Source organism: Hydra vulgaris, chromosome 03 (genome assembly GCF_038396675.1).
Source record: "Hydra vulgaris chromosome 03, alternate assembly HydraT2T_AEP".
NCBI classification, from domain to species: Eukaryota; Metazoa; Cnidaria; class Hydrozoa; order Anthoathecata; family Hydridae; genus Hydra; species Hydra vulgaris.
Genome location: NC_088922.1, coordinates 14073486 through 14089117, shown reverse-complemented (window position 1 = coordinate 14089117; position 15632 = coordinate 14073486).

The window sequence follows — 15632 nt, the reverse complement described above, 5'->3', positions numbered from 1 at the left end:
AGAGTATGCTGCACAAGCATCACCCAACCACCAATCAGTTTGATTATGCAAATATGTTACCCAATTCAAGCACGTTTTTGCACAGCAACGACAAAATGGGAAAATGACCATGAAAAAAAAGCATTGATTTTGTATTCCACAACTATGGAAAAGAAACACTCTAAATTTTCAAAAAAAAATTTTGGGTTTTTTATTTCAGTTCGTCAACCGTTCCTTAGTGCATCGCCAGATGCAGTTATTATTTGTGATTGTTGTAGAAATGGTTGTCTGAAGATAAATTATCCATATAGTGCGAGAGATAAATACATTAGTGAATTATTATGTTCTAAAAGTTCTTGTCTCGAAAATAATGGAGTTTGTATAGCTCTCAAAAAATCACATAAATATTACTATCAGGTTCAGTGTCAGTTATATGTTTCATCAAGTAAAAAAAAAAAAATAGTTACTAAAAAAAGTAACTACTGTGATTTTTTCATTTTGACATTAAAAGATGGTATTGCGGAAGAATTTTTCCGGATTTGGAATTTATGGACAGGAATATAATAAAATGTAAACAATTTTTTGAAGAATGTATTTTACTTAAACTAGTTGACAAATCTTACAGCCATAGAGATCTTTTTTTGAAAGAAATATTGGATAAAAATAAATAAATACTAAAAGAGCACAACTACTGTGTTGTGTTCTTTTAGTATTAATTTGTAGTATTAATCAAAGTTGTAGAAATGTTTCAAAGGTAGACAGGCAGTTTTTACCTGAAATAAAATGGTCACTGCAAATTCGAGTGTGAGGGACATCATGCCAACACTGCTTAAGGCATTTATCCATTATTCTCTACGTTCCTTTAATAGTTGACCATATTATATATATTTTTTTCTATAACAATGTTTGCATATTTATATATTTAATTAAGTTTAAAATAAAACAATAATAATAAATAAACCAGATTAAGATTTATAATTTTGTTAATAAAAACATTAAACTTTATAATATAATATATTTTATGAAAAAACTATGAATGTAGTAATTAGTATATTAGTTCCGCTAACTCAGTTGCCCTCCATAATGGCAGAATTGAAATTAAAACAACTCTTAATTATTTTTTGTGAAGTCGAGCTAGAAACGGTGGATTGTCTATAAAAAATTTCTGGTAAAAAAAACAAACTTTTTCTAAACATATTTGTGCCTGAGCTTTAACAACATCCATTTTTTACAAATGAAATTTTACAACCATAAACACACTTATGTTTAGTTAAAATTGCTATCTGCAACATCAAAAAAATCCAGGCTAAGCTACTGAATACACATAGCATAAAATATTTGTTAGTACACATAACACAAAATAATCAGACATGTTTCCAGAATAATTAAAGAAGCTAAACCTGGCTCTACACCTGTAACACCGCTTGGCTGGCAAGGATCATAATCTCGCATTACATGTTGACAAGTAACATCACTTTTTACATGGAAACAACTTTATATAAACTTATATAAACTTACCAGATAAACAAGCATATATAAACACATATAAACATGCATATAACACATACATCTAAACACAAACATATTTATCCATACATAGCAAAAAAAACATTACGAGCATTTGTAAATACAACATTGTAACATGTAAATACAACAACATTGTAAATACAACATTGTAACATGTAACTACAACATGTAAATACAACATTGCTTGTGTAATATTGGTTAAATGGCATACCTTCTAATGCATGTTTGTCAACTTTAAAAACAAACTATTAAACGGTCATATTCTTGAACATGCAACATATAATTGGCCGAGTGAAAAGCAAGGCTTTTTTGAGGTGAACACCAACTTTATCAAATGTTTGACTTTGACTTTTATTTATGGTCATTGAGTATGCTAACCTAACTGAAGGCTGACGACGTTTGAGTGTAAAAGGTATGTTTTAATCTGATGGAGCTAATTGAACTCTAGGAACAAATGCCCTGTTACCAGGTAATTCTTACAAAAAAAAACCAGTGAACTTCCAGTGAAAAAATGTTCCAAAACCCAGCGAACTTTCAGTCATCTTATTTTAAAACCCAGTGAACTTTTCTAGTAAACTTCCAGTGATCTTTCATAGCTAACTATCATGTTTATATATAAAAAATAGAAGTTAAGCAAATTCGCTGGAGTTTTATTTTTTAGGATAAATTTTTTTTAAACGTTCATTAACATTTTATATATTTAAAGCCGATAAGCGCGAAACAAGACAAAATAAGCATAGAAAAACAAATAAGTATAAAATGACATTTATTTAAAAATATCGATATTTAAAATAGAAATTCAATGTATAATAATAAACTACCTTAAGTTTGAATGCAAACTTTCATAAATTTTAACAAGAAAATTAAAAGTAAATTCATTAATATTAAAATAAATGTTTGTTTTTTTACTGACCTTGGCTCAGATTTTGTTAAGAACGAGTAAATGAAAGCATATTGTGGATCTTTACTATAATTAAGCATGTTTCTATATTTAAATAGTGAAATCGATCGAAATAATTATCTCAATTGTGCTTACTTGATGCATTTAGTTGGTTTACATTTATTTAAGCTTAAATCAAATTTTTTCTTTTTTAAACCTTTAAACGAACAACAAAAAATCATAGTCCTATTTTTTTTGTTTTTGTTTTAATAGAGATTTAAATCATAAAACATAATCTACAAAAAAATTTAATAAAGCAAAATGATTTCGCCTTAAATGCTTTTGCTTCATTATATTTTTTAAATTTTATTTATTAGGATATTTTAGTATATTTTGAAGCGAAAAAATCATAAATGAGTTCTGCGGTCTGTTGGTTCATACAGATAAGTTATCAAAACAAAAAAAATTAAGAAAATTGTAAGTTCGTCTTTTAAATAGTGCTTGACGCATTCTTTTCCGTTTGGGTTTTCGGAGCTATAAAAAAATTATACAATTTATTAAGTAAATATATCATAATATATATAAAAACATATAATAAATAATATGTAAAATAAACTGTAAAATAGTAAGCAAACATAACACAGTATAACAGGTAAAAACATGAATAACTTTAAAAACCGAGAATAAATTATAAAGACGAAAACATTTATATTTAAAAATAATCATTAAAATTAAAATTTAATTAGTGACACTAAAACATAAACTTAGCCAAATTTGTGACAATAAAAGTTAGTTACTATTATAGATTATACGATAATCAAAATAATCAATACTAAAAAAATAATAACAAATACGAAACTTAAATTTAAAAAAAGATCTGACGAAAATCACAAGCTTGAAAAGTTGAAATTAAAAAATCCTATTATTTATTGCTTTTCTATAAAATAGAATTAAGACATGGTAGTCTTAACAAAAATATTTTATTTATAAACGATGAAAGCTAAAGATACGAAATTATAATTAAATACGAAAAGTAACACCAGCATTAAAATATAATATCTGCTTTAAAATAAGCTCTGCGCTCGTCATTAATTTTTTCACAAAGCGCAACACTGACATCATTTTTTGCAAATTTGGAAACTTTTAAGTTATTTTAGATATTTTAAGTTTCTGTTAAAAATGCAGATAAGCAGTTTCTCGAATTGAATTGATTCTGGAATTTCAGAGAATAAGTGTTTAAAATTAATATTTTATTTACCTGTTATTAAATGCAACACAGCTGGATCAAGGTCAACTTTTTTTTATCAAACAAAAAACTTTAAAGAGCCTTTTTATCTGATAGCGAAGCATTCACCAACTTTTTTTTTTTCATAAAAATGGCCTAATAAATGTTAGACCAGCTATTTTCTTATGAGTACTGTTGAGACCCTATTAGGGCTCATGTTTTCAGTGACTTCTTTGTCACTGGATATATAATCTGTTGGCTGTATGAGAAACTAATGAATGTGCTGGTACTTGTTCTAATAGTTGTGAATGCATTGATAGTTGAAGGTGTGAATTTGTTAACGATGTTGGTTGTGAGTGCAACAATGGTGGTGGCATTTGCGGAACGGAAAACAGTCGTGCTGGTAGTGAAAAAGATGAAGAATGCATTTTTTTGGATTGGGATTGGGTTGAATAAGGAGGAGTTGCTGGCAATGTTTGTGATAAAAGAGGCGGTATTTTTTAATTTGTTGATTTCAAATTTTAATGGAAATAGTTTTTGAATAATTTGTCGGTGGTTGGGGAATCAGCATTTTTACCTTCTTTCTTGGCAACTCTTTGTTTAAGTCACCTTCTTCTGCTTTTGCTAACAACCTTTGCTAATAGTCATAAAACAGTTGAGAAAGTAAATCACAAATGTTTAGTTATTATAATTCCATTTATAATTTTTAAAACACTTTATAATAAAATACTTTTTATAGAAAAAAAAATTAGAATTGCCAAAATTGATCTCAGCTATGTCAGTATTTTATTTGGAATACAAATGACTGTTTACTTACTTTCTATTTTTTTGTGCAATGTTGTTAGCTTCTTAGCAAAATCTTCTTTTAATAGATTAATCAGTTTTTGTTTATGCCTAATGTCTACTTTTCCAAAATTGTATGGTTTCGATGAGTTTCCATTTTTGAAGAGTTTAAGCTATTTTTATAAATGAAACTATTAGTAGAATAAATTACCAACAATAACTATGTTTGCTGAACTGTTATATATTCAACTCTAACAGAATCCTAAAAAATCAACAAAGTTTTATCCAGAGTTAGAACTGATCTTGTTCAAAGTAAATTTCATAATATATAAACGTCAATTTCATTTGTTATGCTTAGCATTTTCTTTTTTTTTTTTCTTGATAAGTGAGCCTTTTTTTAAATAAAGCTTCTTCCAAACTGTCTAAATATAATTATATACTCCCTCCGTCCGGAAATATGGTATACATTTTAGCGATTTTTGTTGTCCGGAAATATGGTATACATTCACGAAAAAATAAAATAAATCAAAAAGTGTACATGACAAGTATATTATATTAACTTTATTTGAAACATTTAAATTAAATAAGAATAATTTTTTTCACTCGAAATTTGATTTAACTTTATTGTATGCTTCTTTGGAACATACATATTTTTCTAGCAGTCCACTTTCGCGACGAAGTTTTTCTTTAATATATTTTTTTTTACTATACCTTGACGTTGTTCTTTGGTTAATTTTTTACATTTGGAATCCCTTCTTTCTTAGTTTAACAAATTTCCTTCAGAATTTTCCATACTCGTCTTGCAGCGGTATTAATCTTATTTGTCTCAAGAAACACTGATGTTTGAGCTTTGAGTTTTTAATTAAAAATGATATTGCTTACGTCAAATATTTCAGGTTATTTTGTCTTGAGTATTTACTATAACAATGTAATGACAGTTGCAAATTTACTTTTATAATCACGATAATCTACGATTTTTGTTGAAATGTATACCATATTTCCAGACGGAGGGAGTAATTGCTATTTCAAAAATGTTAAATATATATCTTTAAAATCAGATGTTTGTAATACATCAAACAAAAAAGACTACTAACAATGTTATTATATGAAATATTTAAAATGCTGGAAGCATACACAATTGAAATAATTAACAATTTTAAATATAAAATCTCAAAAGATTTTCAAATTTCAAGCTTACTAACCACACATTTAACTTTACCCTTCTCAATTTGGTCTTTATCTCGATTAGTTTAAGTAAGTATTAGTTTAAGTAAGTTTTGTGTATCTTATATCACCCTCTTTGTTATTTACAATAAAAGCCCTGTAAAGTACAGATGTATCATATTCAACGGAGACTGTTCCGTTGCGAGACCATTGTACAACAGCAAACTTAGTCATTATGAATACTAAGACTACATAAATTTAAAGAACGCGAATGAATACATAATTTTGGAAAATTTTTGAAGTAAACTATAAGTTCCTAATAATCTTATACCTTATTAGCAACGTAAAGTTTTAGATTCACTTAAAGATTTATAAAAACATGAATTTAAGTAATTAAAAATTGTAACAACATATAAGCAGTTAAGTATATTGTATTAGAAATTGGAACGGTCGAGGAAGACAGTAGATTAAATGAAAATTATCTGGTTCTAACCAGTTCCATGCTTCTGAAATAACAACACCGTAGTTGTTGCTGTGTAGAAAATTGAATAAAATGACCTAGGGAAGTTAAAAAAAGAACAGTAACCCAGTAGTTATAGAAAATGATAATATCAATTTAATAAACTAAAAAACAGTTCTATAGAAAAACAATATTTTTAAACCAGAAGTTTTTACAAAATTAACGAGCCAACTTAAACTGTTGAAGGTTACATTTAATTTTTTATGACAAATAAAAAATTTAAAAAAATTACAATTCTCCAAAAAATGTACAGTTTACCACAAAAAATTATTGTTAACAAAAAAAATGTGCAGTTTACTAAAAAAGAGTTATGTTAACAGCTCACAATAAAATTACAATGTTTCAAATAAATCATCATGCAAAGATAAAAGCAAAAATAAAACAAATAATATAATTATACAAAGAATATTTATAGAAGAGTTAAAAATGGGCATAAATCAGGAATACTAACAACACAACCTTCAACCAAAAAAGGTTTTTGTATAATTTGCTCTGCAAAAATTAAAGATAGGCATTCTGCATAAATATATATAAAAATAAGCTTGGTTGCTTTTGGACTTGTATTTAAAAATTTGACACGAGCAAAAACATTAATCTCAAAAATAAAGAAACATTCAATACTACAAAATGATCCACAAGTAAGTTTAACAAGTGAGTTACAATGACGAACACTTTCATGACGAATATGGTAAATGTTTTCGGCGATAGAAACTTTGTAATATTTTTGAATTTCAAAAATATACTTACCTAAATCACGCTCAAAAAACGGTTTCTCACAATAAAGAATGTTATGATTACAGCCTTTATCTAAAATTTTAATAGAGCCAATAATAACTCCTTTAAAACTAAAATTATGAGAACATTCATGTCATCCAAAAAGTCAATGTAATCTTCGTCTATAATATTAGATTTAGAAGCTTGGATGTTATATGTAGTTAAATATGAAAACTGATCTATTACTTGGTAGATATATCTTGAGTACCATTTAAAAAAGATAAAATAATGCCATTAAATTTTCAAACTGATGACAAGATTAGAATAATAAAGGTCCCCATAGACGAGCGCATGAGAGAAGATGAAGTAATTGGTGCACATTATAAGACATATTCTCTCTTCGATACAAACCAGGAAATTTGTAAACAAATCTATCAACTAATAACGCGGCTTCATTAACATAAACAATATCTTATCATTCTTTTTAATATAGCTCTTTTTCCTTCTTAAAAAACTTCAAAAACAAATATTTAGATGTTTGCAAAACACTGTGTGGCAATAAAATAGTTAAGAGTGTTAACAACGCCTCTAAGGCTTCGTAGGTCAAATTAAAACGCAAAACAAAAGTAATTATGCATTAACATGCATTAAAGACATTTATCTTTGAGCCAGGATACAGAGGTGGACTCTCTGAACTTTTATTTTCATCAAACTCATATTTAATTGTTTCATTTTCTGGTTCATCTAAGCCAGATAAATGATCCATAAATTTATCGTCAATGGAATCATTGTCATCAGAGGTGCTCTCATTCTATTGTTGAGCACAATCAACTTTTGATATCCTCAACGTGATATTCTTGAAATACTAACTTCCCCTGATTGCCATTTCTTGTAGCAACCAATTCTAGGCATCTAAAATAAAAGAGACAGGTAGGTAAAGTTGAACTTAGGCTAAACAAGGCTTACATCAGAAAGAGAACAAGAGAACTTATTGTGCTTAACCTAAAATAAGCATCATTGTTTAAATAACAATGATGCTTATTTTATGTTAATTTGATGAAAAATTTTGTATATGATGTCTGTATAAATATTAGATGCATGTATACGTCAAATGAAGGGGTTTAAACGGTATAAAATTTTATAATTTCCTATAAATTTTATAATTATTCAGATAACTCATTATTCTTCTGAAAGTTATAAAACTTACAAAATATCTATTCTAATGTGTCTTAATACACCTATCAAACTTAAATTCTACCATTTTGCGCGGCAGGGACTGAACTCTAATTGTGTCGGTAAAAAGTAGAAAAAACTTCCTGAGTATCTGTATTTGAATTAATATTTTTTTGTATTTATCTCACCTTTTGAATTCAACACAATGGGTAATAGAGACAACTGTGTTGTAATAGGGTGTTCGAACAGCCATTATAAACTTTTTAAGTGAAAAAGCAAGAATGGAAGGTTTGAAAAAAGAACAATGTGGTTGTAATCATCATTTTAATCTTTACTGCTTTCCAAGTTTTTTTAAAGTTCTAGAGAAAGAGAAAAGTGGAAAATTTTATTAAAAAGAGAAGGTAAAAATAAAAAAAATATGGAATCCATGCAGCAGTGATCGTGTTTTTTCAATGCATTTCGTAGATGGAACACCTACCATTGCTAATCCAGGTTCTACTTTAAATATAGGATATAGTTCTATTAATATTAAGCCAAGATAGTGTTTTTATAAATGTTGTCCAAAATCGAAATTTTAAATTTTAAAAAGTATTAGCACAGAATGTAATGACTTGAATAATAATACATCTGAAGGTAATGTCAATGAGTTAAGTAATAATAATTTAATACAATTTATTTATTACCGCCAAGCCGTGAACATTCATATGCTAGCCAGCCATTGCTAAATGTGTGTCAAGGATGTAATTCTAAAACGTCTTTGATTGATTCTCTTGTTAAAAAAGTTAATTTCTTAAATATATATCCTTGAAGCAACTAAACCAAAAACAGGTTAATCTAACCAAGAAATTATTGATTATTTCATGCAACAAAGTTAAAACAGACTAAAACTGAACTTTTATAAGGAATATATACAAAAGCTTTATTTAATGCCATCTTCCTACTTATTATACAATTTCTTCAAAAGCTATGTTACTGGCGAGGACCAAAACATGTTCAGAATACTAGCAAATTAAAGCGCAGATTTCAGTCAACTAAAGTTAGAAAACTTTCTCATCGTGACGAAATTTATTAACACTTGTGCGACTTTGACTTGGTATTCTTAATGAAGACATTACAGAACAATTTGGAGTTTCTCCTTCTACTTCTTCTAACACATGGATTAAACTAATAAGCAGTGTGTTAGGTAGTGCTCTTATTGTATGTCTTCAACGTGAAACCATCAGGAAAAATTTGCTTAGAGTGTTTAAGAATGCAGGATATTACAAGTGTTGTGTGTTTATTGATTGTGCTAAAGTTTTTATTGAACGACCCAAGTCTCTTTTATCACAAGCCTCAACTTGGTCTGATTAAAAACAACACGATACGTTTAAGTTTTATGTTGGAATTTGGCCTAGTGGTTTTATCACTTTTTTATCTGATTGTTATGGTGGAAGATGTTTAGATAATTTTATAACAAAAGACAGTGGTTTTTATGACTTGTTAGAGCGTGACGATAAAGTCATGGCAGATTATGGATTTTAAATTCAGGAAGAAATTTTGTTAAGATTTTCTGCTTTGATAATTCCTCCAGATGCTCGTCTCAAACGTCAAATGATTGTATCTGAATGTAAAAAAATAGCTAACTTAAGAATACACGTTGAACGAGTCATTAATAGAATGAAAACTTATAGAATTTTAAAGAATGTTTTTCCTCTCACAATGTTGCGTCATGTTGATGATGTTGTGAGAATTTGGTCTAGGTTCAGGGATCCCTCTCCCTCCTCTGCCTTTTCAGATCAGGCTTAACACTGTTAGTAACGGATTTGAGACTGTTAGTATTTAGAACAATCATGTTCAGGGGTCGTACATATATTGCGTACGCGACAAGGGGGGGGGGAGTGTCCTAAGTTGAGTAATTTGCGTATGTGGGGGCTGGATGGGTGATGTTCAACAAGTGTATGTACGCAAACTCGAAAAATCGAGTTGACAGTTCACATTCACTTGCCATTAGTAAAAAGTAATTGCCGCACACGTTCATGGCCTGCTAAGGGTATAAAAGTTGAACAGTACAAAAAAATAGTGATAACGTTTGCGAGCATGAATGGAAAAACAGCACAAAACCAATTCTAAATGAATTAATGTTAATGTTAACTTATTTCTAGAAGTAAAACTTACTAATGTTTCAGGTTTTAAAATATTAAAATCATGTGGGGGAGGGGAGGGTGTATGAAAATGTCATTAGAGTGTCAAATAAAGATACTTTACGAGAAACTGCGATGATTGAAGCCTGGGAACAAAAAAGACCTAAAAACTTGGCCTCCCAGGCCCAAACGTAAGAGCAACAAGTTTCGCTTCCCTAGCCCCTTTCTGATCTAGCACTAATAATTATACGTAACGAACTAAAAAAAAATTTACTTCGCGTTGAATTACTTTCCTAACGATATATCATGCCTACGAGTCTGTAGGAAAAATATTTTTTTATTATGCCGTAATTCTTACTTTGAACAATTATAACTCATGAACCATAGAGGGCCGGTATCGTGAATTATTTTATTAGGAGGGAGGGGGGAAAAGATCATTTTTTAAAAAAATGCACTTTATAGTAGCAAATAAATATGTTGCTTGATCTTTATACAAAATTTACTCGATACAGAGGACAAATCAATGAAGGAGAGGGCGATTGCTACAAAAAGGGAGCGTTAATCGCCCCACACGTTCTTTCTCGAAATGCCAGGACTGATTTGGACAATCCCGGGATTTCGGTAATGTAAAAAAAGAAACAGCCATATAATTTTGACATCGTTATCACTTTTATAGTTGAAAGGGGGAAGCTGAAACGCAAATTAAGGGAGTTTAGGCAGCCAAAATCAGAATTTGAATAGAAAAAACAGAAATTTCTATAAATGTAGCAATATTATTTTTCCTTAACAAATAAAAAATAAACTACCATATCTCAGTGGAAATCTTTATTGAGCCTGTACTTAAATGGTACTGAGGCAATCTAAGAGCCTAATGATAAATATCAGAAAATGTTTTAACTAACAATGTTAAATGCAGTGATCAGTTATTTTATTAGATGGTTGGTTACCTGAAGAGGACAATACTAAACAATGGTTTTCCCAACCATGCTCGCTTTTAGATACTCACAACGTATTAATGACGCAAGCCATAGAGTGTGGTTAATTGTAAGTTGAATAACCACTTCTAGGCAGTAAGCATAAAAGCTTAATCCAATTTCTAATTATTCAAAAAGCTTAGTGTTGAATAAAAATTGCGCTGAAACAATATTTATAGTTATAGTCTATAAATTTACACTTGATTTCTTTCTATTTGTTTTTGTCAAATTTTATATGTTCAATAAAATTTCCATGAGGTGTTCACACCATAAAATATGAGTAATGGTGCCTTGTAACAACCACTTGTACAAATGCATTGCATAAAATATGCATGTTTTTTGTTTAAAGAAATACAAGCATCATTTTTAATCAAGCGTTTTACGCTCGGATCAAGTGGGGACAAGTAATTTATAGAAAATAGGCATTTAACTTCAAGACATGCAGGTGGACAACACAAACAAGTAACAATACGATCAGGACTACCGCCAATGAAGGGATTATCTCTATCTAAAAATAACCCACAAGCATGCATTGATTTGTAAAATTTCAAAAAAACAGTTAACAGCAATCTGTTCCATTTCCCTGCCATACCTTATTGCAGGTATGTTTGACAAATAACAAATTAACAATTTACATGCCAGATATATGTTAATTTAACTCCCACATATCGGCATCATTATTATTTAATTTTTTCATTTTTGTCCAAACATGGCTTTTTAAAGCTGTTATAACACCTCTTCTATATTCATATCAGTATTTGTTTTTATTTTGTCCTTTGGTCAACTACTCAATTTCTTCAATTTTTTTAATCGTCATATGATGTTTTATATTTTTTTCAAGTGATAATATATCTTTTGACATTACCAGTGTATAATTAACACTCATAAGATTTGATTGGCCAAGTACTAATGTCGTTCACTACTTCTAAACTAAATTCAATATCTGGTTTTGGAACAGCATTAATAATGATGGAATTAGGCGCTATTTCTTTTAACGCTTTTGCAACATCCTGAAGAATAAGTTTAGTAGAATATTTAGAAATTGGATTAAATTTCCTATACAAACTGTCTACAAATAGTCTTTTTTTTTTTTATAAATGTTGAGAAAAATTTTCTCTACTAAAATCTAAATTTTTAATTTTAACAGGTAAAACATCTTTTCGATTTGGAAGCCATTGATTTGAAACCATTGTGCAAGCCGGATTTGTTAAGCCCATTCTTACAGTAGCTTTAATTCTAAACATTGTTGCAGCAACATGGTTACATGTTCGGCTCATTCCTGCCATACATGTACAGTGAAAAGATCGGATTTTTGCATTTTCTTTTTCTATAATCAACCACAGTTTATGGTTTGTGTCATTAATACGTTGTGAATGTCTGCATTCAACTTTTATTGCACAAAATGGACTTTCCTCACTTATACAGTGATATGAGAGTTTTTGAAGCCAGCTCGTTTTATAAAATTAAAAGCTTCCAAATTTTTATTGTCAGTCAAGTCATTGCTGTCTAATTCACATGGGTTAAACATCAAATAGTTAAAAATATCTGTATACAAAACCATTGGCCATTGTTTAATACTGTCCTCTTCAAATAACCAACTATCTAATAAGATACTGCATTTAACATTGTTAATTAAAAGTTTTTTTGGTAATCATCTTTAAGTTCTTCGACTGCCTCGGTAGCAGTTAGTACAGACTCAATAAAGTTTTCCATTGCAGAAAATACACGAGCAACCAATATTTTTGTTACAAAAACACGCAAATTTCTAAGTCTTAAATACTGTTTTAGCACATATATTTTCATTTTATGAATTAAGTCTAAATCCATTTGAGTTTATCTTAGGATAAATATTCTAAACAAAAAGAAAGCTCAATGTTCGCTTAAAATCCTTTGCACGTAAAAGTTTATAATTATTTTACCCACACAATTTGGATCCTGACCTCAATATTTCTACGCGTTTTTTTCTTAATTGATGAAATACAGTGCAAAATAAAATAAGTTTGAAAAATGATTTATTACTAATTTAATATTGCTATGTTCTTTGAAGAACATTGAGCACTCTATTTTTAGAATAAATTTAAAATTATTCGGATATATCTGTGTGTGTGTGTGTTTGTATGTTTACATATATAAATATATATATATATATATATATATATATATATTATATATATATATATATATATATATATATATATATATATATACATATATATATATATATATATATATATATATATACATACAGTATTAGACAAAACATTTGCAACCAACATCGAACAATGCTAAAAAGTGTTCCTAATTTTACATGTCTTAAAAACGAAACGAACTGTACTACTACCGCAAACATTTTAGGAATCTGGAGTCATAGCATGCCATGCCATGAGCAATCAGCTGACAGGTGACAGCACACAGGCAGAATTTCGTTGACATGTGTCAGCAGACAAAACAGCAAAACAAAAAGTTGCAGCAGACAAAACAAGTGCAACTTTTTAGGTTTGTTTCATTTTCTTAAGTCTGGTCCGTGTGAACGTCACGGAAACTTTTTAATAATTAAAAGAAGTATCCAGAGGCATGCAGAAGCTTTCAGAAGTTTCTAGAAGAAGCATCTGGAAGCATTCAGTAGCATCCAGAATTATCCAAAAACATTCAGAAGCATCCAGACGCATCCAGAAACTTTCAGAACTATCGAAAAGAAGCATCTAGAATCTTCCAGAACGGTTTCACACAGGTTCATTTTACTATATAAGAGACATGTAAATCGACATATAATTCAGTCAGTATATGGAAGTCAATCAGTCGGTATTATCAAGACAGTTTATCGAAGTGAGTTTTATCAATGTGTTTTATCGAAGAACATCAATACAAGAAGTGAAATACAACAAGTGTTTCATTTCATCAATACAGTCCACATCCAACCGAGATGTTGTGTTCCACAGAGCATTATTGTATCATCACAAGGTAAATGTAACACGGTAAGCCTTGAGAAGCGTGATTATTTATTTTTTTAATTTTATGACTTCAAGTGCAAAAGTGGCTCCCAACAGTCTTGGATTGGAACTAAGAAAAAAAATTATTGGCGATTACGTATGTGGAATGTCACATAAAAGTAATTGTGATAAATATCGCGTGAAAAAATGGACCGTATCAAGACAATATTCCAAATATCGTTCTACGGGGAAGTTGGCAGCAGATAACAAAGGTGAAAGACCGCGTTCCACCACTTCTAGAGAGGATTCTATGATCGTCAGATCCGTCAAGAAGGATCCCTGGATATCATCAGTCGAGATACAAAAGCAATTAGAGCTGCCTGTATCGGACCGAGCAATCAGACGACGTGCTGTTGAAGTCGGATTGTTTTCTCGACGCCCTGCAAAGAAACCGCTGATTTCACTAAAAAACCAGAAAAAAAGACTCCTGTTTGCTACATCTCATATTGACTGGAATGTGCAGAAATGGCGAACTGTCCTGTTCAGTGATGAATCGAAGTTCAACAACATTGGGAACGATGGCATTTGCCGTGTACGTTGACCGGCCGGAAAACGGCTCGATTTACGTTACTGCCATAAGACCGTGAAGCATGGTGGACGCAATGTAATGGTCTGGGGGTGTTTTTCTGCTTACGGTCTAGGTCCAATACATCGAAACGATGGAATAATGGACCATTTCATGTATGAAAATATCCTGAAAGATGTTATGTTACCTCATGCTGAATGGAATATGCCAATAAAATGGGTTTTTCAGCAAGACAACGATTTGAAACACACTGCAAAAGTAGTCAAGCAGTGGTTTTAAGACAACCACCTATCGGTGATAGATTGGCCGCCTCAATTTCCGGATCTCGACCCTATCGAGAACCTGTGAAAGATCGTCAACCGCAGAATTAATTGTGAAGGTATTTGTAATAAGGATCAACTGTTTGAATAAATCCAAAAGGCCTGGGCAGCGATTCTACAAAGTTTCATTGATCACCTGATCGAATTTATGCCTCGAAGATGCAAGACTTAGATCGACAACAAAGGATTCGCCACCAAATATTTAACAACAAAGGATTCGCCGCGAAATAAAATAGTTGCACCTCTTTTTTCCAGAAAGAAATCAACCTTTTTAATACTTTTAATTAATTTATTAATTTTCGTGTACAAATAATGAACTTCGTGATAAATAAAACTTGAAGAACCTTGTTTCTAAACAGTTACATTGTTATTTCTCTAAATTAAAAAAAATGCGGCACTTTTATATAAAGAAACTAAATTAGCATTATTTGGTTGCACTCGTTTTGTCTGATACTGTATATATATATATATATATATATATATATATATATATATGTATATATATATGTATATATATATATATATATATATACATATATATATTTATATATATATACATATATATATATATATATATGTTTATATAAATACATATATATGTATATATATGTATATGTATGTATATATATAAATACATATGTATATGTATGTATATATATATATATACATATAAATTTATATATTTACATATATATATATATATATATATATATATATATGTACAGATTTATATATAT